Raw genomic sequence first — 25676 nt, 5'->3', positions numbered from 1 at the left:
AGTCTTATTTTTATTACACCAAATTGACATCTTGTCTGAAAGTGAGGGAATTGTACGCAAGTGCAGCTCCTTATAGATATCGAATAAGCAATGAAATCAAAGTTCCGAAATATAGATCTACAGTTGCTGCTAGAACAGTAAGTAATGCTTTCAATTGTAACCGCATTATTTTTTTTTTTAATAGCGCAACTGCAGTAAGGAGTAACGCTAGGAAATGACTGTAAGCTGAGCAGATATATATTATATGCCCATGCAGTACATTTTATGTTGAAAATTGCCTCCGTAATGCCAATTGATTTTTTTCGGTCAAATGATCGTTTATGAGATGATAAACTTTTTTTTTCGCTCTTTATGTACAATTATGGAAATTCTTACAGTAACGATACTCAGGTTGGCAAACATCAAGTTTAACTTAATTGAATGTTTCAGCATGAAATAAGTTGAATTGCACGGGATTTTCGATGGAAAGGCTGTCTATTTGATTATTTTTCGTTTGCGGTTTTTGATCTACACTATTGCGACTTACAAATGAAATGCGATACATTGTGATAAATAGCTATAGATTCATGTAACCATTTAAGATCCCCATTCGTAACAGTGTGGTGGCCGAGTGGTTAAGGCGTTGGACTTAAGTTCCAATGGACGTATGTCCGCGTGGGTTCGAACCCCACCCGCACTAGTCTTATTTTTATTACACCAAATTGACATCTTGTCTGAAAGTGAGGGAATTGTACGCAAGTGCAGCTCCTTATAGATATCGAATAAGCAATGAAATCAAAGTTCCGAAATATAGATCTACAGTTGCTGGCTAGAACAGTAAGTAATGCTTTCAATTGTAACCGCATTATTTTTTTTTTTAATAGCGCAACTGCAGTAAGGAGTAACGCTAGAAATGACTGTAGCTGAGCAGATATATATTATATGCCCATGCAGTACATTTTATGTTGAAAATTGCCTCCGTAATGCCAATTGATTTTTTTCGGTCAAATGATCGTTTATGAGATGATAAACTTTTTTTTTCGCTCTTTATGTACAATTATGGAAATTCTTACAGTAACGATACTCAGGTTGGCAAACATCAAGTTTAACTTAATTGAATGTTTCAGCATGAAATAAGTTGAATTGCACGGGATTTTCGATGGAAAGGCTGTCTATTTGATTATTTTTCGTTTGCGGTTTTTGATCTACACTATTGCGACTTACAAATGAAATGCGAACATTGTGATAAATAGCTATAGATTCATGTAACCATTTAAGATCCCCATTCGTAACAGTGTGGTGGCCGAGTGGTTAAGGCGTTGGACTTAAGTTCCAATGGACGTATGTCCGCGTGGGTTCGAACCCCACCCGCACTAGTCTTATTTTTATTACACCAAATTGACATCTTGTCTGAAAGTGAGGGAATTGTACGCAAGTGCAGCTCCTTATAGATATCGAATAAGCAATGAAATCAAAGTTCCGAAATATAGATCTACAGTTGCTGCTAGAACAGTAAGTAATGCTTTCAATTGTAACCGCATTATTTTTTTTTTAATAGCGCAACTGCAGTAAGGAGTAACGCTAGAAATGGACTGTAGCTGAGCAGATATATATTATATGCCCATGCAGTACATTTTATGTTGAAAATTGCCTCCGTAATGCCAATTGATTTTTTTCGGTCAAATGATCGTTTATGAGATGATAAACTTTTTTTTTCGCTCTTTATGTACAATTATGGAAATTCTTACAGTAACGATACTCAGGTTGGCAAACATCAAGTTTAACTTAATTGAATGTTTCAGCATGAAATAAGTTGAATTGCACGGGATTTTCGATGGAAAGGCTGTCTATTTGATTATTTTTCGTTTGCGGTTTTTGATCTACACTATTGCGACTTACAAATGAAATGCGAACATTGTGATAAATAGCTATAGATTCATGTAACCATTTAAGATCCCCCATTCGTAACAGTGTGGTGGCCGAGTGGTTAAGGCGTTGGACTTAAGTTCCAATGGACGTATGTCCGCGTGGGTTCGAACCCCACCCGCACTAGTCTTATTTTTATTACACCAAATTGACATCTTGTCTGAAAGTGAGGGAATTGTACGCAAGTGCAGCTCCTTATAGATATCGAATAAGCAATGAAATCAAAGTTCCGAAATATAGATCTACAGTTGCTGCTAGAACAGTAAGTAATGCTTTCAATTGTAACCGCATTATTTTTTTTTTTAATAGCGCAACTGCAGTAAGGAGTAACGCTAGAAATGACTGTAGCTGAGCAGATATATATTATATGCCCATGCAGTACATTTTATGTTGAAAATTGCCTCCGTAATGCCAATTGATTTTTTTCGGTCAAATGATCGTTTATGAGATGATAAACTTTTTTTTTCGCTCTTTATGTACAATTATGGAAATTCTTACAGTAACGATACTCAGGTTGGCAAACATCAAGTTTAACTTAATTGAATGTTTCAGCATGAAATAAGTTGAATTGCACGGGATTTTCGATGGAAAGGCTGTCTATTTGATTATTTTTCGTTTGCGGTTTTTGATCTACACTATTGCGACTTACAAATGAAATGCGAACATTGTGATAAATAGCTATAGATTCATGTAACCATTTAAGATCCCCATTCGTAACAGTGTGGTGGCCGAGTGGTTAAGGCGTTGGACTTAAGTTCCAATGGACGTATGTCCGCGTGGGTTCGAACCCCACCCGCACTAGTCTTATTTTTATTACACCAAATTGACATCTTGTCTGAAAGTGAGGGAATTGTACGCAAGTGCAGCTCCTTATAGATATCGAATAAGCAATGAAATCAAAGTTCCGAAATATAGATCTACAGTTGCTGCTAGAACAGTAAGTAATGCTTTCAATTGTAACCGCATTATTTTTTTTTTTAATAGCGCAACTGCAGTAAGGAGTAACGCTAGAAATGACTGTAGCTGAGCAGATATATATTATATGCCCATGCAGTACATTTTATGTTGAAAATTGCCTCCGTAATGCCAATTGATTTTTTTCGGTCAAATGATCGTTTATGAGATGATAAACTTTTTTTTTCGCTCTTTATGTACAATTATGGAAATTCTTACAGTAACGATACTCAGGTTGGCAAACATCAAGTTTAACTTAATTGAATGTTTCAGCATGAAATAAGTTGAATTGCACGGGATTTCGATGGAAAGGCTGTCTATTTGATTATTTTTCGTTTGCGGTTTTTGATCTACACTATTGCGACTTACAAATGAAATGCGAACATTGTGATAAATAGCTATAGATTCATGTAACCATTTAAGATCCCCATTCGTAACAGTGTGGTGGCCGAGTGGTTAAGGCGTTGGACTTAAGTTCCAATGGACGTATGTCCGCGTGGGTTCGAACCCCACCCGCACTAGTCTTATTTTTATTACACCAAATTGACATCTTGTCTGAAAGTGAGGGAATTGTACGCAAGTGCAGCTCCTTATAGATATCGAATAAGCAATGAAATCAAAGTTCCGAAATATAGATCTACAGTTGCTGCTAGAACAGTAAGTAATGCTTTCAATTGTAACCGCATTATTTTTTTTTTTAATAGCGCAACTGCAGTAAGGAGTAACGCTAGAAATGACTGTAGCTGAGCAGATATATATTATATGCCCATGCAGTACATTTTATGTTGAAAATTGCCTCCGTAATGCCAATTGATTTTTTTCGGTCAAATGATCGTTTATGAGATGATAAACTTTTTTTTTCGCTCTTTATGTACAATTATGGAAATTCTTACAGTAACGATACTCAGGTTGGCAAACATCAAGTTTAACTTAATTGAATGTTTCAGCATGAAATAAGTTGAATTGCACGGGATTTTCGATGGAAAGGCTGTCTATTTGATTATTTTTCGTTTGCGGTTTTTGATCTACACTATTGCGACTTACAAATGAAATGCGAACATTGTGATAAATAGCTATAGATTCATGTAACCATTTAAGATCCCCATTCGTAACAGTGTGGTGGCCGAGTGGTTAAGGCGTTGGACTTAAGTTCCAATGGACGTATGTCCGCGTGGGTTCGAACCCCACCCGCACTAGTCTTATTTTTATTACACCAAATTGACATCTTGTCTGAAAGTGAGGGAATTGTACGCAAGTGCAGCTCCTTATAGATATCGAATAAGCAATGAAATCAAAGTTCCGAAATATAGATCTACAGTTGCTGCTAGAACAGTAAGTAATGCTTTCAATTGTAACCGCATTATTTTTTTTTTTAATAGCGCAACTGCAGTAAGGAGTAACGCTAGAAATGACTGTAGCTGAGCAGATATATATTATATGCCCATGCAGTACATTTTATGTTGAAAATTGCCTCCGTAATGCCAATTGATTTTTTTCGGTCAAATGATCGTTTATGAGATGATAAACTTTTTTTTTCGCTCTTTATGTACAATTATGGAAATTCTTACAGTAACGATACTCAGGTTGGCAAACATCAAGTTTAACTTAATTGAATGTTTCAGCATGAAATAAGTTGAATTGCACGGGATTTTCGATGGAAAGGCTGTCTATTTGATTATTTTTCGTTTGCGGTTTTTGATCTACACTATTGCGACTTACAAATGAAATGCGAACATTGTGATAAATAGCTATAGATTCATGTAACCATTTAAGATCCCCATTCGTAACAGTGTGGTGGCCGAGTGGTTAAGGCGTTGGACTTAAGTTCCAATGGACGTATGTCCGCGTGGGTTCGAACCCCACCCGCACTAGTCTTATTTTTATTACACCAAATTGACATCTTGTCTGAAAGTGAGGGAATTGTACGCAAGTGCAGCTCCTTATAGATATCGAATAAGCAATGAAATCAAAGTTCCGAAATATAGATCTACAGTTGCTGCTAGAACAGTAAGTAATGCTTTCAATTGTAACCGCATTATTTTTTTTTTTAATAGCGCAACTGCAGTAAGGAGTAACGCTAGAAATGACTGTAGCTGAGCAGATATATATTATATGCCCATGCAGTACATTTTATGTTGAAAATTGCCTCCGTAATGCCAATTGATTTTTTTCGGTCAAATGATCGTTTATGAGATGATAAACTTTTTTTTTCGCTCTTTATGTACAATTATGGAAATTCTTACAGTAACGATACTCAGGTTGGCAAACATCAAGTTTAACTTAATTGAATGTTTCAGCATGAAATAAGTTGAATTGCACGGGATTTTCGATGGAAAGGCTGTCTATTTGATTATTTTTCGTTTGCGGTTTTTGATCTACACTATTGCGACTTACAAATGAAATGCGAACATTGTGATAAATAGCTATAGATTCATGTAACCATTTAAGATCCCCATTCGTAACAGTGTGGTGGCCGAGTGGTTAAGGCGTTGGACTTAAGTTCCAATGGACGTATGTCCGCGTGGGTTCGAACCCCACCCGCACTAGTCTTATTTTTATTACACCAAATTGACATCTTGTCTGAAAGTGAGGGAATTGTACGCAAGTGCAGCTCCTTATAGATATCGAATAAGCAATGAAATCAAAGTTCCGAAATATAGATCTACAGTTGCTGCTAGAACAGTAAGTAATGCTTTCAATTGTAACCGCATTATTTTTTTTTTTAATAGCGCAACTGCAGTAAGGAGTAACGCTAGAAATGACTGTAGCTGAGCAGATATATATTATATGCCCATGCAGTACATTTTATGTTGAAAATTGCCTCCGTAATGCCAATTGATTTTTTTCGGTCAAATGATCGTTTATGAGATGATAAACTTTTTTTTTCGCTCTTTATGTACAATTATGGAAATTCTTACAGTAACGATACTCAGGTTGGCAAACATCAAGTTTAACTTAATTGAATGTTTCAGCATGAAATAAGTTGAATTGCACGGGATTTTCGATGGAAAGGCTGTCTATTTGATTATTTTTCGTTTGCGGTTTTTGATCTACACTATTGCGACTTACAAATGAAATGCGAACATTGTGATAAATAGCTATAGATTCATGTAACCATTTAAGATCCCCATTCGTAACAGTGTGGTGGCCGAGTGGTTAAGGCGTTGGACTTAAGTTCCAATGGACGTATGTCCGCGTGGGTTCGAACCCCACCCGCACTAGTCTTATTTTTATTACACCAAATTGACATCTTGTCTGAAAGTGAGGGAATTGTACGCAAGTGCAGCTCCTTATAGATATCGAATAAGCAATGAAATCAAAGTTCCGAAATATAGATCTACAGTTGCTGCTAGAACAGTAAGTAATGCTTTCAATTGTAACCGCATTATTTTTTTTTTTAATAGCGCAACTGCAGTAAGGAGTAACGCTAGAAATGACTGTAGCTGAGCAGATATATATTATATGCCCATGCAGTACATTTTATGTTGAAAATTGCCTCCGTAATGCCAATTGATTTTTTTCGGTCAAATGATCGTTTATGAGATGATAAACTTTTTTTTTCGCTCTTTATGTACAATTATGGAAATTCTTACAGTAACGATACTCAGGTTGGCAAACATCAAGTTTAACTTAATTGAATGTTTCAGCATGAAATAAGTTGAATTGCACGGGATTTTCGATGGAAAGGCTGTCTATTTGATTATTTTTCGTTTGCGGTTTTTGATCTACACTATTGCGACTTACAAATGAAATGCGAACATTGTGATAAATAGCTATAGATTCATGTAACCATTTAAGATCCCCATTCGTAACAGTGTGGTGGCCGAGTGGTTAAGGCGTTGGACTTAAGTTCCAATGGACGTATGTCCGCGTGGGTTCGAACCCCACCCGCACTAGTCTTATTTTTATTACACCAAATTGACATCTTGTCTGAAAGTGAGGGAATTGTACGCAAGTGCAGCTCCTTATAGATATCGAATAAGCAATGAAATCAAAGTTCCGAAATATAGATCTACAGTTGCTGCTAGAACAGTAAGTAATGCTTTCAATTGTAACCGCATTATTTTTTTTTTTAATAGCGCAACTGCAGTAAGGAGTAACGCTAGAAATGACTGTAGCTGAGCAGATATATATTATATGCCCATGCAGTACATTTTATGTTGAAAATTGCCTCCGTAATGCCAATTGATTTTTTTCGGTCAAATGATCGTTTATGAGATGATAAACTTTTTTTTTCGCTCTTTATGTACAATTATGGAAATTCTTACAGTAACGATACTCAGGTTGGCAAACATCAAGTTTAACTTAATTGAATGTTTCAGCATGAAATAAGTTGAATTGCACGGGATTTTCGATGGAAAGGCTGTCTATTTGATTATTTTTCGTTTGCGGTTTTTGATCTACACTATTGCGACTTACAAATGAAATGCGAACATTGTGATAAATAGCTATAGATTCATGTAACCATTTAAGATCCCCATTCGTAACAGTGTGGTGGCCGAGTGGTTAAGGCGTTGGACTTAAGTTCCAATGGACGTATGTCCGCGTGGGTTCGAACCCCACCCGCACTAGTCTTATTTTTATTACACCAAATTGACATCTTGTCTGAAAGTGAGGGAATTGTACGCAAGTGCAGCTCCTTATAGATATCGAATAAGCAATGAAATCAAAGTTCCGAAATATAGATCTACAGTTGCTGCTAGAACAGTAAGTAATGCTTTCAATTGTAACCGCATTATTTTTTTTTTTAATAGCGCAACTGCAGTAAGGAGTAACGCTAGAAATGACTGTAGCTGAGCAGATATATATTATATGCCCATGCAGTACATTTTATGTTGAAAATTGCCTCCGTAATGCCAATTGATTTTTTTCGGTCAAATGATCGTTTATGAGATGATAAACTTTTTTTTTCGCTCTTTATGTACAATTATGGAAATTCTTACAGTAACGATACTCAGGTTGGCAAACATCAAGTTTAACTTAATTGAATGTTTCAGCATGAAATAAGTTGAATTGCACGGGATTTTCGATGGAAAGGCTGTCTATTTGATTATTTTTCGTTTGCGGTTTTTGATCTACACTATTGCGACTTACAAATGAAATGCGAACATTGTGATAAATAGCTATAGATTCATGTAACCATTTAAGATCCCCATTCGTAACAGTGTGGTGGCCGAGTGGTTAAGGCGTTGGACTTAAGTTCCAATGGACGTATGTCCGCGTGGGTTCGAACCCCACCCGCACTAGTCTTATTTTTATTACACCAAATTGACATCTTGTCTGAAAGTGAGGGAATTGTACGCAAGTGCAGCTCCTTATAGATATCGAATAAGCAATGAAATCAAAGTTCCGAAATATAGATCTACAGTTGCTGCTAGAACAGTAAGTAATGCTTTCAATTGTAACCGCATTATTTTTTTTTTTAATAGCGCAACTGCAGTAAGGAGTAACGCTAGAAATGACTGTAGCTGAGCAGATATATATTATATGCCCATGCAGTACATTTTATGTTGAAAATTGCCTCCGTAATGCCAATTGATTTTTTTCGGTCAAATGATCGTTTATGAGATGATAAACTTTTTTTTTCGCTCTTTATGTACAATTATGGAAATTCTTACAGTAACGATACTCAGGTTGGCAAACATCAAGTTTAACTTAATTGAATGTTTCAGCATGAAATAAGTTGAATTGCACGGGATTTTCGATGGAAAGGCTGTCTATTTGATTATTTTTCGTTTGCGGTTTTTGATCTACACTATTGCGACTTACAAATGAAATGCGAACATTGTGATAAATAGCTATAGATTCATGTAACCATTTAAGATCCCCATTCGTAACAGTGTGGTGGCCGAGTGGTTAAGGCGTTGGACTTAAGTTCCAATGGACGTATGTCCGCGTGGGTTCGAACCCCACCCGCACTAGTCTTATTTTTATTACACCAAATTGACATCTTGTCTGAAAGTGAGGGAATTGTACGCAAGTGCAGCTCCTTATAGATATCGAATAAGCAATGAAATCAAAGTTCCGAAATATAGATCTACAGTTGCTGCTAGAACAGTAAGTAATGCTTTCAATTGTAACCGCATTATTTTTTTTTTTAATAGCGCAACTGCAGTAAGGAGTAACGCTAGAAATGACTGTAGCTGAGCAGATATATATTATATGCCCATGCAGTACATTTTATGTTGAAAATTGCCTCCGTAATGCCAATTGATTTTTTTCGGTCAAATGATCGTTTATGAGATGATAAACTTTTTTTTTCGCTCTTTATGTACAATTATGGAAATTCTTACAGTAACGATACTCAGGTTGGCAAACATCAAGTTTAACTTAATTGAATGTTTCAGCATGAAATAAGTTGAATTGCACGGGATTTTCGATGGAAAGGCTGTCTATTTGATTATTTTTCGTTTGCGGTTTTTGATCTACACTATTGCGACTTACAAATGAAATGCGAACATTGTGATAAATAGCTATAGATTCATGTAACCATTTAAGATCCCCATTCGTAACAGTGTGGTGGCCGAGTGGTTAAGGCGTTGGACTTAAGTTCCAATGGACGTATGTCCGCGTGGGTTCGAACCCCACCCGCACTAGTCTTATTTTTATTACACCAAATTGACATCTTGTCTGAAAGTGAGGGAATTGTACGCAAGTGCAGCTCCTTATAGATATCGAATAAGCAATGAAATCAAAGTTCCGAAATATAGATCTACAGTTGCTGCTAGAACAGTAAGTAATGCTTTCAATTGTAACCGCATTATTTTTTTTTTTAATAGCGCAACTGCAGTAAGGAGTAACGCTAGAAATGACTGTAGCTGAGCAGATATATATTATATGCCCATGCAGTACATTTTATGTTGAAAATTGCCTCCGTAATGCCAATTGATTTTTTTCGGTCAAATGATCGTTTATGAGATGATAAACTTTTTTTTTCGCTCTTTATGTACAATTATGGAAATTCTTACAGTAACGATACTCAGGTTGGCAAACATCAAGTTTAACTTAATTGAATGTTTCAGCATGAAATAAGTTGAATTGCACGGGATTTTCGATGGAAAGGCTGTCTATTTGATTATTTTTCGTTTGCGGTTTTTGATCTACACTATTGCGACTTACAAATGAAATGCGAACATTGTGATAAATAGCTATAGATTCATGTAACCATTTAAGATCCCCATTCGTAACAGTGTGGTGGCCGAGTGGTTAAGGCGTTGGACTTAAGTTCCAATGGACGTATGTCCGCGTGGGTTCGAACCCCACCCGCACTAGTCTTATTTTTATTACACCAAATTGACATCTTGTCTGAAAGTGAGGGAATTGTACGCAAGTGCAGCTCCTTATAGATATCGAATAAGCAATGAAATCAAAGTTCCGAAATATAGATCTACAGTTGCTGCTAGAACAGTAAGTAATGCTTTCAATTGTAACCGCATTATTTTTTTTTTTAATAGCGCAACTGCAGTAAGGAGTAACGCTAGAAATGACTGTAGCTGAGCAGATATATATTATATGCCCATGCAGTACATTTTATGTTGAAAATTGCCTCCGTAATGCCAATTGATTTTTTTCGGTCAAATGATCGTTTATGAGATGATAAACTTTTTTTTTCGCTCTTTATGTACAATTATGGAAATTCTTACAGTAACGATACTCAGGTTGGCAAACATCAAGTTTAACTTAATTGAATGTTTCAGCATGAAATAAGTTGAATTGCACGGGATTTTCGATGGAAAGGCTGTCTATTTGATTATTTTTCGTTTGCGGTTTTTGATCTACACTATTGCGACTTACAAATGAAATGCGAACATTGTGATAAATAGCTATAGATTCATGTAACCATTTAAGATCCCCATTCGTAACAGTGTGGTGGCCGAGTGGTTAAGGCGTTGGACTTAAGTTCCAATGGACGTATGTCCGCGTGGGTTCGAACCCCACCCGCACTAGTCTTATTTTTATTACACCAAATTGACATCTTGTCTGAAAGTGAGGGAATTGTACGCAAGTGCAGCTCCTTATAGATATCGAATAAGCAATGAAATCAAAGTTCCGAAATATAGATCTACAGTTGCTGCTAGAACAGTAAGTAATGCTTTCAATTGTAACCGCATTATTTTTTTTTTTAATAGCGCAACTGCAGTAAGGAGTAACGCTAGAAATGACTGTAGCTGAGCAGATATATATTATATGCCCATGCAGTACATTTTATGTTGAAAATTGCCTCCGTAATGCCAATTGATTTTTTTCGGTCAAATGATCGTTTATGAGATGATAAACTTTTTTTTTCGCTCTTTATGTACAATTATGGAAATTCTTACAGTAACGATACTCAGGTTGGCAAACATCAAGTTTAACTTAATTGAATGTTTCAGCATGAAATAAGTTGAATTGCACGGGATTTTCGATGGAAAGGCTGTCTATTTGATTATTTTTCGTTTGCGGTTTTTGATCTACACTATTGCGACTTACAAATGAAATGCGAACATTGTGATAAATAGCTATAGATTCATGTAACCATTTAAGATCCCCATTCGTAACAGTGTGGTGGCCGAGTGGTTAAGGCGTTGGACTTAAGTTCCAATGGACGTATGTCCGCGTGGGTTCGAACCCCACCCGCACTAGTCTTATTTTTATTACACCAAATTGACATCTTGTCTGAAAGTGAGGGAATTGTACGCAAGTGCAGCTCCTTATAGATATCGAATAAGCAATGAAATCAAAGTTCCGAAATATAGATCTACAGTTGCTGCTAGAACAGTAAGTAATGCTTTCAATTGTAACCGCATTATTTTTTTTTTTAATAGCGCAACTGCAGTAAGGAGTAACGCTAGAAATGACTGTAGCTGAGCAGATATATATTATATGCCCATGCAGTACATTTTATGTTGAAAATTGCCTCCGTAATGCCAATTGATTTTTTTCGGTCAAATGATCGTTTATGAGATGATAAACTTTTTTTTTCGCTCTTTATGTACAATTATGGAAATTCTTACAGTAACGATACTCAGGTTGGCAAACATCAAGTTTAACTTAATTGAATGTTTCAGCATGAAATAAGTTGAATTGCACGGGATTTTCGATGGAAAGGCTGTCTATTTGATTATTTTTCGTTTGCGGTTTTTGATCTACACTATTGCGACTTACAAATGAAATGCGAACATTGTGATAAATAGCTATAGATTCATGTAACCATTTAAGATCCCCATTCGTAACAGTGTGGTGGCCGAGTGGTTAAGGCGTTGGACTTAAGTTCCAATGGACGTATGTCCGCGTGGGTTCGAACCCCACCCGCACTAGTCTTATTTTTATTACACCAAATTGACATCTTGTCTGAAAGTGAGGGAATTGTACGCAAGTGCAGCTCCTTATAGATATCGAATAAGCAATGAAATCAAAGTTCCGAAATATAGATCTACAGTTGCTGCTAGAACAGTAAGTAATGCTTTCAATTGTAACCGCATTATTTTTTTTTTTAATAGCGCAACTGCAGTAAGGAGTAACGCTAGAAATGACTGTAGCTGAGCAGATATATATTATATGCCCATGCAGTACATTTTATGTTGAAAATTGCCTCCGTAATGCCAATTGATTTTTTTCGGTCAAATGATCGTTTATGAGATGATAAACTTTTTTTTTCGCTCTTTATGTACAATTATGGAAATTCTTACAGTAACGATACTCAGGTTGGCAAACATCAAGTTTAACTTAATTGAATGTTTCAGCATGAAATAAGTTGAATTGCACGGGATTTTCGATGGAAAGGCTGTCTATTTGATTATTTTTCGTTTGCGGTTTTTGATCTACACTATTGCGACTTACAAATGAAATGCGAACATTGTGATAAATAGCTATAGATTCATGTAACCATTTAAGATCCCCATTCGTAACAGTGTGGTGGCCGAGTGGTTAAGGCGTTGGACTTAAGTTCCAATGGACGTATGTCCGCGTGGGTTCGAACCCCACCCGCACTAGTCTTATTTTTATTACACCAAATTGACATCTTGTCTGAAAGTGAGGGAATTGTACGCAAGTGCAGCTCCTTATAGATATCGAATAAGCAATGAAATCAAAGTTCCGAAATATAGATCTACAGTTGCTGCTAGAACAGTAAGTAATGCTTTCAATTGTAACCGCATTATTTTTTTTTTTAATAGCGCAACTGCAGTAAGGAGTAACGCTAGAAATGACTGTAGCTGAGCAGATATATATTATATGCCCATGCAGTACATTTTATGTTGAAAATTGCCTCCGTAATGCCAATTGATTTTTTTCGGTCAAATGATCGTTTATGAGATGATAAACTTTTTTTTTCGCTCTTTATGTACAATTATGGAAATTCTTACAGTAACGATACTCAGGTTGGCAAACATCAAGTTTAACTTAATTGAATGTTTCAGCATGAAATAAGTTGAATTGCACGGGATTTTCGATGGAAAGGCTGTCTATTTGATTATTTTTCGTTTGCGGTTTTTGATCTACACTATTGCGACTTACAAATGAAATGCGAACATTGTGATAAATAGCTATAGATTCATGTAACCATTTAAGATCCCCATTCGTAACAGTGTGGTGGCCGAGTGGTTAAGGCGTTGGACTTAAGTTCCAATGGACGTATGTCCGCGTGGGTTCGAACCCCACCCGCACTAGTCTTATTTTTATTACACCAAATTGACATCTTGTCTGAAAGTGAGGGAATTGTACGCAAGTGCAGCTCCTTATAGATATCGAATAAGCAATGAAATCAAAGTTCCGAAATATAGATCTACAGTTGCTGCTAGAACAGTAAGTAATGCTTTCAATTGTAACCGCATTATTTTTTTTTTTAATAGCGCAACTGCAGTAAGGAGTAACGCTAGAAATGACTGTAGCTGAGCAGATATATATTATATGCCCATGCAGTACATTTTATGTTGAAAATTGCCTCCGTAATGCCAATTGATTTTTTTCGGTCAAATGATCGTTTATGAGATGATAAACTTTTTTTTTCGCTCTTTATGTACAATTATGGAAATTCTTACAGTAACGATACTCAGGTTGGCAAACATCAAGTTTAACTTAATTGAATGTTTCAGCATGAAATAAGTTGAATTGCACGGGATTTTCGATGGAAAGGCTGTCTATTTGATTATTTTTCGTTTGCGGTTTTTGATCTACACTATTGCGACTTACAAATGAAATGCGAACATTGTGATAAATAGCTATAGATTCATGTAACCATTTAAGATCCCCATTCGTAACAGTGTGGTGGCCGAGTGGTTAAGGCGTTGGACTTAAGTTCCAATGGACGTATGTCCGCGTGGGTTCGAACCCCACCCGCACTAGTCTTATTTTTATTACACCAAATTGACATCTTGTCTGAAAGTGAGGGAATTGTACGCAAGTGCAGCTCCTTATAGATATCGAATAAGCAATGAAATCAAAGTTCCGAAATATAGATCTACAGTTGCTGCTAGAACAGTAAGTAATGCTTTCAATTGTAACCGCATTATTTTTTTTTTTAATAGCGCAACTGCAGTAAGGAGTAACGCTAGAAATGACTGTAGCTGAGCAGATATATATTATATGCCCATGCAGTACATTTTATGTTGAAAATTGCCTCCGTAATGCCAATTGATTTTTTTCGGTCAAATGATCGTTTATGAGATGATAAACTTTTTTTTTCGCTCTTTATGTACAATTATGGAAATTCTTACAGTAACGATACTCAGGTTGGCAAACATCAAGTTTAACTTAATTGAATGTTTCAGCATGAAATAAGTTGAATTGCACGGGATTTTCGATGGAAAGGCTGTCTATTTGATTATTTTTCGTTTGCGGTTTTTGATCTACACTATTGCGACTTACAAATGAAATGCGAACATTGTGATAAATAGCTATAGATTCATGTAACCATTTAAGATCCCCATTCGTAACAGTGTGGTGGCCGAGTGGTTAAGGCGTTGGACTTAAGTTCCAATGGACGTATGTCCGCGTGGGTTCGAACCCCACCCGCACTAGTCTTATTTTTATTACACCAAATTGACATCTTGTCTGAAAGTGAGGGAATTGTACGCAAGTGCAGCTCCTTATAGATATCGAATAAGCAATGAAATCAAAGTTCCGAAATATAGATCTACAGTTGCTGCTAGAACAGTAAGTAATGCTTTCAATTGTAACCGCATTATTTTTTTTTTTAATAGCGCAACTGCAGTAAGGAGTAACGCTAGAAATGACTGTAGCTGAGCAGATATATATTATATGCCCATGCAGTACATTTTATGTTGAAAATTGCCTCCGTAATGCCAATTGATTTTTTTCGGTCAAATGATCGTTTATGAGATGATAAACTTTTTTTTTCGCTCTTTATGTACAATTATGGAAATTCTTACAGTAACGATACTCAGGTTGGCAAACATCAAGTTTAACTTAATTGAATGTTTCAGCATGAAATAAGTTGAATTGCACGGGATTTTCGATGGAAAGGCTGTCTATTTGATTATTTTTCGTTTGCGGTTTTTGATCTACACTATTGCGACTTACAAATGAAATGCGAACATTGTGATAAATAGCTATAGATTCATGTAACCATTTAAGATCCCCATTCGTAACAGTGTGGTGGCCGAGTGGTTAAGGCGTTGGACTTAAGTTCCAATGGACGTATGTCCGCGTGGGTTCGAACCCCACCCGCACTAGTCTTATTTTTATTACACCAAATTGACATCTTGTCTGAAAGTGAGGGAATTGTACGCAAGTGCAGCTCCTTATAGATATCGAATAAGCAATGAAATCAAAGTTCCGAAATATAGATCTACAGTTGCTGCTAGAACAGTAAGTAATGCTTTCAATTGTAACCGCATTATTTTTTTTTTTAATAGCGCAACTGCAGTAAGGAGTAACGCTAGAAATGACTGTAGCTGAGCAGATATATATTATATGCCCATGCAGTACATTTTATGTTGAAAATTGCCTCCGTAATGCCAATTGATTTTTTTCGGTCAAATGATCGTTTATGAGATGATAAACTTTTTTTTTCGCTCTTTCTGTACAATTATGGAAATTCTTACAGTAACGATACTCAGGTTGGCAAACATCAAGTTTAACTTAATTGAATGTTTCAGCATGAAATAAGTTGAATTGCACGGGATTTTCGATGGAAAGGCTGTCTATTTGATTATTTTTCGTTTGCGGTTTTTGATCTACACTATTGCGACTTACAAATGAAATGCGAACATTGTGATAAATAGCTATAGATTCATGTAACCATTTAAGATCCCCATTCGTAACAGTGTGGTGGCCGAGTGGTTAAGGCGTTGGACTTAAGTTCCAATGGACGTATGTCCGCGTGGGTTCGAACCCCACCCGCACTAGTCTTATTTTTATTACACCAAATTGACATCTTGTCTGAAAGTGAGGGAATTGTACGCAAGTGCAGCTCCTTATAGATATCGAATAAGCAATGAAATCAAAGTTCCGAAATATAGATCTACAGTTGCTGCTAGAACAGTAAGTAATGCTTTCAATTGTAACCGCATTATTTTTTTTTTTAATAGCGCAACTGCAGTAAGGAGTAACGCTAGAAATGACTGTAGCTGAGCAGATATATATTATATGCCCATGCAGTACATTTTATGTTGAAAATTGCCTCCGTAATGCCAATTGATTTTTTTCGGTCAAATGATCGTTTATGAGATGATAAACTTTTTTTTTCGCTCTTTATGTACAATTATGGAAATTCTTACAGTAACGATACTCAGGTTGGCAAACATCAAGTTTAACTTAATTGAATGTTTCAGCATGAAATAAGTTGAATTGCACGGGATTTTCGATGGAAAGGCTGTCTATTTGATTATTTTTCGTTTGCGGTTTTTGATCTACACTATTGCGACTTACAAATGAAATGCGAACATTGTGATAAATAGCTATAGATTCATGTAACCATTTAAGATCCCCATTCGTAACAGTGTGGTGGCCGAGTGGTTAAGGCGTTGGACTTAAGTTCCAATGGACGTATGTCCGCGTGGGTTCGAACCCCACCCGCACTAGTCTTATTTTTATTACACCAAATTGACATCTTGTCTGAAAGTGAGGGAATTGTACGCAAGTGCAGCTCCTTATAGATATCGAATAAGCAATGAAATCAAAGTTCCGAAATATAGATCTACAGTTGCTGCTAGAACAGTAAGTAATGCTTTCAATTGTAACCGCATTATTTTTTTTTTTAATAGCGCAACTGCAGTAAGGAGTAACGCTAGAAATGACTGTAGCTGAGCAGATATATATTATATGCCCATGCAGTACATTTTATGTTGAAAATTGCCTCCGTAATGCCAATTGATTTTTTTCGGTCAAATGATCGTTTATGAGATGATAAACTTTTTTTTTCGCTCTTTATGTACAATTATGGAAATTCTTACAGTAACGATACTCAGGTTGGCAAACATCAAGTTTAACTTAATTGAATGTTTCAGCATGAAATAAGTTGAATTGCACGGGATTTTCGATGGAAAGGCTGTCTATTTGATTATTTTTCGTTTGCGGTTTTTGATCTACACTATTGCGACTTACAAATGAAATGCGAACATTGTGATAAATAGCTATAGATTCATGTAACCATTTAAGATCCCCATTCGTAACAGTGTGGTGGCCGAGTGGTTAAGGCGTTGGACTTAAGTTCCAATGGACGTATGTCCGCGTGGGTTCGAACCCCACCCGCACTAGTCTTATTTTTATTACACCAAATTGACATCTTGTCTGAAAGTGAGGGAATTGTACGCAAGTGCAGCTCCTTATAGATATCGAATAAGCAATGAAATCAAAGTTCCGAAATATAGATCTACAGTTGCTGCTAGAACAGTAAGTAATGCTTTCAATTGTAACCGCATTATTTTTTTTTTTAATAGCGCAACTGCAGTAAGGAGTAACGCTAGAAATGACTGTAGCTGAGCAGATATATATTATATGCCCATGCAGTACATTTTATGTTGAAAATTGCCTCCGTAATGCCAATTGATTTTTTTCGGTCAAATGATCGTTTATGAGATGATAAACTTTTTTTTTCGCTCTTTATGTACAATTATGGAAATTCTTACAGTAACGATACTCAGGTTGGCAAACATCAAGTTTAACTTAATTGAATGTTTCAGCATGAAATAAGTTGAATTGCACGGGATTTTCGATGGAAAGGCTGTCTATTTGATTATTTTTCGTTTGCGGTTTTTGATCTACACTATTGCGACTTACAAATGAAATGCGAACATTGTGATAAATAGCTATAGATTCATGTAACCATTTAAGATCCCCATTCGTAACAGTGTGGTGGCCGAGTGGTTAAGGCGTTGGACTTAAGTTCCAATGGACGTATGTCCGCGTGGGTTCGAACCCCACCCGCACTAGTCTTATTTTTATTACACCAAATTGACATCTTGTCTGAAAGTGAGGGAATTGTACGCAAGTGCAGCTCCTTATAGATATCGAATAAGCAATGAAATCAAAGTTCCGAAATATAGATCTACAGTTGCTGCTAGAACAGTAAGTAATGCTTTCAATTGTAACCGCATTATTTTTTTTTTTAATAGCGCAACTGCAGTAAGGAGTAACGCTAGAAATGACTGTAGCTGAGCAGATATATATTATATGCCCATGCAGTACATTTTATGTTGAAAATTGCCTCCGTAATGCCAATTGATTTTTTTCGGTCAATTGATCGTTTATGAGATGATAAACTTTTTTTTTCGCTCTTTATGTACAATTATGGAAATTCTTACAGTAACGATACTCAGGTTGGCAAACATCAAGTTTAACTTAATTGAATGTTTCAGCATGAAATAAGTTGAATTGCACGGGATTTTCGATGGAAAGGCTGTCTATTTGATTATTTTTCGTTTGCGGTTTTTGATCTACACTATTGCGACTTACAAATGAAATGCGAACATTGTGATAAATAGCTATAGATTCATGTAACCATTTAAGATCCCCATTCGTAACAGTGTGGTGGCCGAGTGGTTAAGGCGTTGGACTTAAGTTCCAATGGACGTATGTCCGCGTGGGTTCGAACCCCACCCGCACTAGTCTTATTTTTATTACACCAAATTGACATCTTGTCTGAAAGTGAGGGAATTGTACGCAAGTGCAGCTCCTTATAGATATCGAATAAGCAATGAAATCAAAGTTCCGAAATATAGATCTACAGTTGCTGCTAGAACAGTAAGTAATGCTTTCAATTGTAACCGCATTATTTTTTTTTTTAATAGCGCAACTGCAGTAAGGAGTAACGCTAGAAATGACTGTAGCTGAGCAGATATATATTATATGCCCATGCAGTACATTTTATGTTGAAAATTGCCTCCGTAATGCCAATTGATTTTTTTCGGTCAAATGATCGTTTATGAGATGATAAACTTTTTTTTTCGCTCTTTATGTACAATTATGGAAATTCTTACAGTAACGATACTCAGGTTGGCAAACATCAAGTTTAACTTAATTGAATGTTTCAGCATGAAATAAGTTGAATTGCACGGGATTTTCGATGGAAAGGCTGTCTATTTGATTATTTTTCGTTTGCGGTTTTTGATCTACACTATTGCGACTTACAAATGAAATGCGAACATTGTGATAAATAGCTATAGATTCATGTAACCATTTAAGATCCCCATTCGTAACAGTGTGGTGGCCGAGTGGTTAAGGCGTTGGACTTAAGTTCCAATGGACGTATGTCCGCGTGGGTTCGAACCCCACCCGCACTAGTCTTATTTTTATTACACCAAATTGACATCTTGTCTGAAAGTGAGGGAATTGTACGCAAGTGCAGCTCCTTATAGATATCGAATAAGCAATGAAATCAAAGTTCCGAAATATAGATCTACAGTTGCTGCTAGAACAGTAAGTAATGCTTTCAATTGTAACCGCATTATTTTTTTTTTTAATAGCGCAACTGCAGTAAGGAGTAACGCTAGAAATGACTGTAGCTGAGCAGATATATATTATATGCCCATGCAGTACATTTTATGTTGAAAATTGCCTCCGTAATGCCAATTGATTTTTTTCGGTCAAATGATCGTTTATGAGATGATAAACTTTTTTTTTCGCTCTTTATGTACAATTATGGAAATTCTTACAGTAACGATACTCAGGTTGGCAAACATCAAGTTTAACTTAATTGAATGTTTCAGCATGAAATAAGTTGAATTGCACGGGATTTTCGATGGAAAGGCTGTCTATTTGATTATTTTTCGTTTGCGGTTTTTGATCTACACTATTGCGACTTACAAATGAAATGCGAACATTGTGATAAATAGCTATAGATTCATGTAACCATTTAAGATCCCCATTCGTAACAGTGTGGTGGCCGAGTGGTTAAGGCGTTGGACTTAAGTTCCAATGGACGTATGTCCGCGTGGGTTCGAACCCCACCCGCACTAGTCTTATTTTTATTACACCAAATTGACATCTTGTCTGAAAGTGAGGGAATTGTACGCAAGTGCAGCTCCTTATAGATATCGAATAAGCAATGAAATCAAAGTTCCGAAATATAGATCTACAGTTGCTGCTAGAACAGTAAGTAATGCTTTCAATTGTAACCGCATTATTTTTTTTTTTAATAGCGCAACTGCAGTAAGGAGTAACGCTAGAAATGACTGTAGCTGAGCAGATATATATTATATGCCCATGCAGTACATTTTATGTTGAAAATTGCCTCCGTAATGCCAATTGATTTTTTTCGGTCAAATGATCGTTTATGAGATGATAAACTTTTTTTTTCGCTCTTTATGTACAATTATGGAAATTCTTACAGTAACGATACTCAGGTTGGCAAACATCAAGTTTAACTTAATTGAATGTTTCAGCATGAAATAAGTTGAATTGCACGGGATTTTCGATGGAAAGGCTGTCTATTTGATTATTTTTCGTTTGCGGTTTTTGATCTACACTATTGCGACTTACAAATGAAATGCGAACATTGTGATAAATAGCTATAGATTCATGTAACCATTTAAGATCCCCATTCGTAACAGTGTGGTGGCCGAGTGGTTAAGGCGTTGGACTTAAGTTCCAATGGACGTATGTCCGCGTGGGTTCGAACCCCACCCGCACTAGTCTTATTTTTATTACACCAAATTGACATCTTGTCTGAAAGTGAGGGAATTGTACGCAAGTGCAGCTCCTTATAGATATCGAATAAGCAATGAAATCAAAGTTCCGAAATATAGATCTACAGTTGCTGCTAGAACAGTAAGTAATGCTTTCAATTGTAACCGCATTATTTTTTTTTTTAATAGCGCAACTGCAGTAAGGAGTAACGCTAGAAATGACTGTAGCTGAGCAGATATATATTATATGCCCATGCAGTACATTTTATGTTGAAAATTGCCTCCGTAATGCCAATTGATTTTTTTCGGTCAAATGATCGTTTATGAGATGATAAACTTTTTTTTTCGCTCTTTATGTACAATTATGGAAATTCTTACAGTAACGATACTCAGGTTGGCAAACATCAAGTTTAACTTAATTGAATGTTTCAGCATGAAATAAGTTGAATTGCACGGGATTTTCGATGGAAAGGCTGTCTATTTGATTATTTTTCGTTTGCGGTTTTTGATCTACACTATTGCGACTTACAAATGAAATGCGAACATTGTGATAAATAGCTATAGATTCATGTAACCATTTAAGATCCCCATTCGTAACAGTGTGGTGGCCGAGTGGTTAAGGCGTTGGACTTAAGTTCCAATGGACGTATGTCCGCGTGGGTTCGAACCCCACCCGCACTAGTCTTATTTTTATTACACCAAATTGACATCTTGTCTGAAAGTGAGGGAATTGTACGCAAGTGCAGCTCCTTATAGATATCGAATAAGCAATGAAATCAAAGTTCCGAAATATAGATCTACAGTTGCTGCTAGAACAGTAAGTAATGCTTTCAATTGTAACCGCATTATTTTTTTTTTTAATAGCGCAACTGCAGTAAGGAGTAACGCTAGAAATGACTGTAGCTGAGCAGATATATATTATATGCCCATGCAGTACATTTTATGTTGAAAATTGCCTCCGTAATGCCAATTGATTTTTTTCGGTCAAATGATCGTTTATGAGATGATAAACTTTTTTTTTCGCTCTTTATGTACAATTATGGAAATTCTTACAGTAACGATACTCAGGTTGGCAAACATCAAGTTTAACTTAATTGAATGTTTCAGCATGAAATAAGTTGAATTGCACGGGATTTTCGATGGAAAGGCTGTCTATTTGATTATTTTTCGTTTGCGGTTTTTGATCTACACTATTGCGACTTACAAATGAAATGCGAACATTGTGATAAATAGCTATAGATTCATGTAACCATTTAAGATCCCCATTCGTAACAGTGTGGTGGCCGAGTGGTTAAGGCGTTGGACTTAAGTTCCAATGGACGTATGTCCGCGTGGGTTCGAACCCCACCCGCACTAGTCTTATTTTTATTACACCAAATTGACATCTTGTCTGAAAGTGAGGGAATTGTACGCAAGTGCAGCTCCTTATAGATATCGAATAAGCAATGAAATCAAAGTTCCGAAATATAGATCTACAGTTGCTGCTAGAACAGTAAGTAATGCTTTCAATTGTAACCGCATTATTTTTTTTTTTAATAGCGCAACTGCAGTAAGGAGTAACGCTAGAAATGACTGTAGCTGAGCAGATATATATTATATGCCCATGCAGTACATTTTATGTTGAAAATTGCCTCCGTAATGCCAATTGATTTTTTTCGGTCAAATGATCGTTTATGAGATGATAAACTTTTTTTTTCGCTCTTTATGTACAATTATGGAAATTCTTACAGTAACGATACTCAGGTTGGCAAACATCAAGTTTAACTTAATTGAATGTTTCAGCATGAAATAAGTTGAATTGCACGGGATTTTCGATGGAAAGGCTGTCTATTTGATTATTTTTCGTTTGCGGTTTTTGATCTACACTATTGCGACTTACAAATGAAATGCGAACATTGTGATAAATAGCTATAGATTCATGTAACCATTTAAGATCCCCATTCGTAACAGTGTGGTGGCCGAGTGGTTAAGGCGTTGGACTTAAGTTCCAATGGACGTATGTCCGCGTGGGTTCGAACCCCACCCGCACTAGTCTTATTTTTATTACACCAAATTGACATCTTGTCTGAAAGTGAGGGAATTGTACGCAAGTGCAGCTCCTTATAGATATCGAATAAGCAATGAAATCAAAGTTCCGAAATATAGATCTACAGTTGCTGCTAGAACAGTAAGTAATGCTTTCAATTGTAACCGCATTATTTTTTTTTTTAATAGCGCAACTGCAGTAAGGAGTAACGCTAGAAATGACTGTAGCTGAGCAGATATATATTATATGCCCATGCAGTACATTTTATGTTGAAAATTGCCTCCGTAATGCCAATTGATTTTTTTCGGTCAAATGATCGTTTATGAGATGATAAACTTTTTTTTTCGCTCTTTATGTACAATTATGGAAATTCTTACAGTAACGATACTCAGGTTGGCAAACATCAAGTTTAACTTAATTGAATGTTTCAGCATGAAATAAGTTGAATTGCACGGGATTTTCGATGGAAAGGCTGTCTATTTGATTATTTTTCGTTTGCGGTTTTTGATCTACACTATTGCGACTTACAAATGAAATGCGAACATTGTGATAAATAGCTATAGATTCATGTAACCATTTAAGATCCCCATTCGTAACAGTGTGGTGGCCGAGTGGTTAAGGCGTTGGACTTAAGTTCCAATGGACGTATGTCCGCGTGGGTTCGAACCCCACCCGCACTAGTCTTATTTTTATTACACCAAATTGACATCTTGTCTGAAAGTGAGGGAATTGTACGCAAGTGCAGCTCCTTATAGATATCGAATAAGCAATGAAATCAAAGTTCCGAAATATAGATCTACAGTTGCTGCTAGAACAGTAAGTAATGCTTTCAATTGTAACCGCATTATTTTTTTTTTTAATAGCGCAACTGCAGTAAGGAGTAACGCTAGAAATGACTGTAGCTGAGCAGATATATATTATATGCCCATGCAGTACATTTTATGTTGAAAATTGCCTCCGTAATGCCAATTGATTTTTTTCGGTCAAATGATCGTTTATGAGATGATAAACTTTTTTTTTCGCTCTTTATGTACAATTATGGAAATTCTTACAGTAACGATACTCAGGTTGGCAAACATCAAGTTTAACTTAATTGAATGTTTCAGCATGAAATAAGTTGAATTGCACGGGATTTTCGATGGAAAGGCTGTCTATTTGATTATTTTTCGTTTGCGGTTTTTGATCTACACTATTGCGACTTACAAATGAAATGCGAACATTGTGATAAATAGCTATAGATTCATGTAACCATTTAAGATCCCCATTCGTAACAGTGTGGTGGCCGAGTGGTTAAGGCGTTGGACTTAAGTTCCAATGGACGTATGTCCGCGTGGGTTCGAACCCCACCCGCACTAGTCTTATTTTTATTACACCAAATTGACATCTTGTCTGAAAGTGAGGGAATTGTACGCAAGTGCAGCTCCTTATAGATATCGAATAAGCAATGAAATCAAAGTTCCGAAATATAGATCTACAGTTGCTGCTAGAACAGTAAGTAATGCTTTCAATTGTAACCGCATTATTTTTTTTTTTAATAGCGCAACTGCAGTAAGGAGTAACGCTAGAAATGACTGTAGCTGAGCAGATATATATTATATGCCCATGCAGTACATTTTATGTTGAAAATTGCCTCCGTAATGCCAATTGATTTTTTTCGGTCAAATGATCGTTTATGAGATGATAAACTTTTTTTTTCGCTCTTTATGTACAATTATGGAAATTCTTACAGTAACGATACTCAGGTTGGCAAACATCAAGTTTAACTTAATTGAATGTTTCAGCATGAAATAAGTTGAATTGCACGGGATTTTCGATGGAAAGGCTGTCTATTTGATTATTTTTCGTTTGCGGTTTTTGATCTACACTATTGCGACTTACAAATGAAATGCGAACATTGTGATAAATAGCTATAGATTCATGTAACCATTTAAGATCCCCATTCGTAACAGTGTGGTGGCCGAGTGGTTAAGGCGTTGGACTTAAGTTCCAATGGACGTATGTCCGCGTGGGTTCGAACCCCACCCGCACTAGTCTTATTTTTATTACACCAAATTGACATCTTGTCTGAAAGTGAGGGAATTGTACGCAAGTGCAGCTCCTTATAGATATCGAATAAGCAATGAAATCAAAGTTCCGAAATATAGATCTACAGTTGCTGCTAGAACAGTAAGTAATGCTTTCAATTGTAACCGCATTATTTTTTTTTTTAATAGCGCAACTGCAGTAAGGAGTAACGCTAGAAATGACTGTAGCTGAGCAGATATATATTATATGCCCATGCAGTACATTTTATGTTGAAAATTGCCTCCGTAATGCCAATTGATTTTTTTCGGTCAAATGATCGTTTATGAGATGATAAACTTTTTTTTCGCTCTTTATGTACAATTATGGAAATTCTTACAGTAACGATACTCAGGTTGGCAAACATCAAGTTTAACTTAATTGAATGTTTCAGCATGAAATAAGTTGAATTGCACGGGATTTTCGATGGAAAGGCTGTCTATTTGATTATTTTTCGTTTGCGGTTTTTGATCTACACTATTGCGACTTACAAATGAAATGCGAACATTGTGATAAATAGCTATAGATTCATGTAACCATTTAAGATCCCCATTCGTAACAGTGTGGTGGCCGAGTGGTTAAGGCGTTGGACTTAAGTTCCAATGGACGTATGTCCGCGTGGGTTCGAACCCCACCCGCACTAGTCTTATTTTTATTACACCAAA

The 25676-nt window shown here is 36.3% G+C and overlaps 1 protein-coding gene and 38 non-coding genes across 40 annotated transcripts in view; all 39 read left to right on the top strand.

Moving 5' to 3' along the window:
* LOC134722012 (sodium-dependent multivitamin transporter-like) overlaps positions 1 to 25676 on the top strand; it is a 118692-nt gene that overhangs the window by 64014 nt on the left and 29002 nt on the right. The gene's annotated exons all lie outside the window — the stretch shown is intronic.
* Trnal-uaa (transfer RNA leucine (anticodon UAA)) lies at positions 597 to 679 on the top strand. Its single transcript has one exon. It is a non-coding gene; the product is annotated as a tRNA-Leu (tRNA).
* Trnal-uaa (transfer RNA leucine (anticodon UAA)) lies at positions 1273 to 1355 on the top strand. Its single transcript has one exon. It is a non-coding gene; the product is annotated as a tRNA-Leu (tRNA).
* On the top strand, positions 1949 to 2031 carry Trnal-uaa (transfer RNA leucine (anticodon UAA)). Its single transcript has one exon. It is a non-coding gene; the product is annotated as a tRNA-Leu (tRNA).
* On the top strand, positions 2624 to 2706 carry Trnal-uaa (transfer RNA leucine (anticodon UAA)). The gene has a single exon. It is a non-coding gene; the product is annotated as a tRNA-Leu (tRNA).
* Positions 3298 to 3380, top strand: Trnal-uaa (transfer RNA leucine (anticodon UAA)). The gene has a single exon. It is a non-coding gene; the product is annotated as a tRNA-Leu (tRNA).
* Trnal-uaa (transfer RNA leucine (anticodon UAA)) lies at positions 3973 to 4055 on the top strand. The gene has a single exon. It is a non-coding gene; the product is annotated as a tRNA-Leu (tRNA).
* Positions 4648 to 4730, top strand: Trnal-uaa (transfer RNA leucine (anticodon UAA)). The gene has a single exon. It is a non-coding gene; the product is annotated as a tRNA-Leu (tRNA).
* Trnal-uaa (transfer RNA leucine (anticodon UAA)) lies at positions 5323 to 5405 on the top strand. Its single transcript has one exon. It is a non-coding gene; the product is annotated as a tRNA-Leu (tRNA).
* On the top strand, positions 5998 to 6080 carry Trnal-uaa (transfer RNA leucine (anticodon UAA)). Its single transcript has one exon. It is a non-coding gene; the product is annotated as a tRNA-Leu (tRNA).
* Positions 6673 to 6755, top strand: Trnal-uaa (transfer RNA leucine (anticodon UAA)). The gene has a single exon. It is a non-coding gene; the product is annotated as a tRNA-Leu (tRNA).
* Positions 7348 to 7430, top strand: Trnal-uaa (transfer RNA leucine (anticodon UAA)). Its single transcript has one exon. It is a non-coding gene; the product is annotated as a tRNA-Leu (tRNA).
* Positions 8023 to 8105, top strand: Trnal-uaa (transfer RNA leucine (anticodon UAA)). The gene has a single exon. It is a non-coding gene; the product is annotated as a tRNA-Leu (tRNA).
* Trnal-uaa (transfer RNA leucine (anticodon UAA)) lies at positions 8698 to 8780 on the top strand. The gene has a single exon. It is a non-coding gene; the product is annotated as a tRNA-Leu (tRNA).
* On the top strand, positions 9373 to 9455 carry Trnal-uaa (transfer RNA leucine (anticodon UAA)). The gene has a single exon. It is a non-coding gene; the product is annotated as a tRNA-Leu (tRNA).
* On the top strand, positions 10048 to 10130 carry Trnal-uaa (transfer RNA leucine (anticodon UAA)). Its single transcript has one exon. It is a non-coding gene; the product is annotated as a tRNA-Leu (tRNA).
* On the top strand, positions 10723 to 10805 carry Trnal-uaa (transfer RNA leucine (anticodon UAA)). Its single transcript has one exon. It is a non-coding gene; the product is annotated as a tRNA-Leu (tRNA).
* Trnal-uaa (transfer RNA leucine (anticodon UAA)) lies at positions 11398 to 11480 on the top strand. The gene has a single exon. It is a non-coding gene; the product is annotated as a tRNA-Leu (tRNA).
* Positions 12073 to 12155, top strand: Trnal-uaa (transfer RNA leucine (anticodon UAA)). Its single transcript has one exon. It is a non-coding gene; the product is annotated as a tRNA-Leu (tRNA).
* Trnal-uaa (transfer RNA leucine (anticodon UAA)) lies at positions 12748 to 12830 on the top strand. The gene has a single exon. It is a non-coding gene; the product is annotated as a tRNA-Leu (tRNA).
* Positions 13423 to 13505, top strand: Trnal-uaa (transfer RNA leucine (anticodon UAA)). Its single transcript has one exon. It is a non-coding gene; the product is annotated as a tRNA-Leu (tRNA).
* Trnal-uaa (transfer RNA leucine (anticodon UAA)) lies at positions 14098 to 14180 on the top strand. The gene has a single exon. It is a non-coding gene; the product is annotated as a tRNA-Leu (tRNA).
* Positions 14773 to 14855, top strand: Trnal-uaa (transfer RNA leucine (anticodon UAA)). The gene has a single exon. It is a non-coding gene; the product is annotated as a tRNA-Leu (tRNA).
* On the top strand, positions 15448 to 15530 carry Trnal-uaa (transfer RNA leucine (anticodon UAA)). The gene has a single exon. It is a non-coding gene; the product is annotated as a tRNA-Leu (tRNA).
* On the top strand, positions 16123 to 16205 carry Trnal-uaa (transfer RNA leucine (anticodon UAA)). Its single transcript has one exon. It is a non-coding gene; the product is annotated as a tRNA-Leu (tRNA).
* Trnal-uaa (transfer RNA leucine (anticodon UAA)) lies at positions 16798 to 16880 on the top strand. The gene has a single exon. It is a non-coding gene; the product is annotated as a tRNA-Leu (tRNA).
* On the top strand, positions 17473 to 17555 carry Trnal-uaa (transfer RNA leucine (anticodon UAA)). The gene has a single exon. It is a non-coding gene; the product is annotated as a tRNA-Leu (tRNA).
* On the top strand, positions 18148 to 18230 carry Trnal-uaa (transfer RNA leucine (anticodon UAA)). The gene has a single exon. It is a non-coding gene; the product is annotated as a tRNA-Leu (tRNA).
* Positions 18823 to 18905, top strand: Trnal-uaa (transfer RNA leucine (anticodon UAA)). The gene has a single exon. It is a non-coding gene; the product is annotated as a tRNA-Leu (tRNA).
* Positions 19498 to 19580, top strand: Trnal-uaa (transfer RNA leucine (anticodon UAA)). The gene has a single exon. It is a non-coding gene; the product is annotated as a tRNA-Leu (tRNA).
* On the top strand, positions 20173 to 20255 carry Trnal-uaa (transfer RNA leucine (anticodon UAA)). The gene has a single exon. It is a non-coding gene; the product is annotated as a tRNA-Leu (tRNA).
* Positions 20848 to 20930, top strand: Trnal-uaa (transfer RNA leucine (anticodon UAA)). The gene has a single exon. It is a non-coding gene; the product is annotated as a tRNA-Leu (tRNA).
* Positions 21523 to 21605, top strand: Trnal-uaa (transfer RNA leucine (anticodon UAA)). The gene has a single exon. It is a non-coding gene; the product is annotated as a tRNA-Leu (tRNA).
* On the top strand, positions 22198 to 22280 carry Trnal-uaa (transfer RNA leucine (anticodon UAA)). The gene has a single exon. It is a non-coding gene; the product is annotated as a tRNA-Leu (tRNA).
* On the top strand, positions 22873 to 22955 carry Trnal-uaa (transfer RNA leucine (anticodon UAA)). Its single transcript has one exon. It is a non-coding gene; the product is annotated as a tRNA-Leu (tRNA).
* On the top strand, positions 23548 to 23630 carry Trnal-uaa (transfer RNA leucine (anticodon UAA)). Its single transcript has one exon. It is a non-coding gene; the product is annotated as a tRNA-Leu (tRNA).
* Positions 24223 to 24305, top strand: Trnal-uaa (transfer RNA leucine (anticodon UAA)). The gene has a single exon. It is a non-coding gene; the product is annotated as a tRNA-Leu (tRNA).
* Trnal-uaa (transfer RNA leucine (anticodon UAA)) lies at positions 24898 to 24980 on the top strand. The gene has a single exon. It is a non-coding gene; the product is annotated as a tRNA-Leu (tRNA).
* Positions 25572 to 25654, top strand: Trnal-uaa (transfer RNA leucine (anticodon UAA)). The gene has a single exon. It is a non-coding gene; the product is annotated as a tRNA-Leu (tRNA).

The sequence above is a fragment of the Mytilus trossulus genome, chromosome 6 (genome assembly GCF_036588685.1).
Source record: "Mytilus trossulus isolate FHL-02 chromosome 6, PNRI_Mtr1.1.1.hap1, whole genome shotgun sequence".
NCBI lineage: Eukaryota > Metazoa > Mollusca > Bivalvia > Mytilida > Mytilidae > Mytilus > Mytilus trossulus.
The sequence above is the reverse complement of the archived record's forward strand: the minus strand, read 5'-3'. Positions and strand labels throughout refer to the sequence as shown.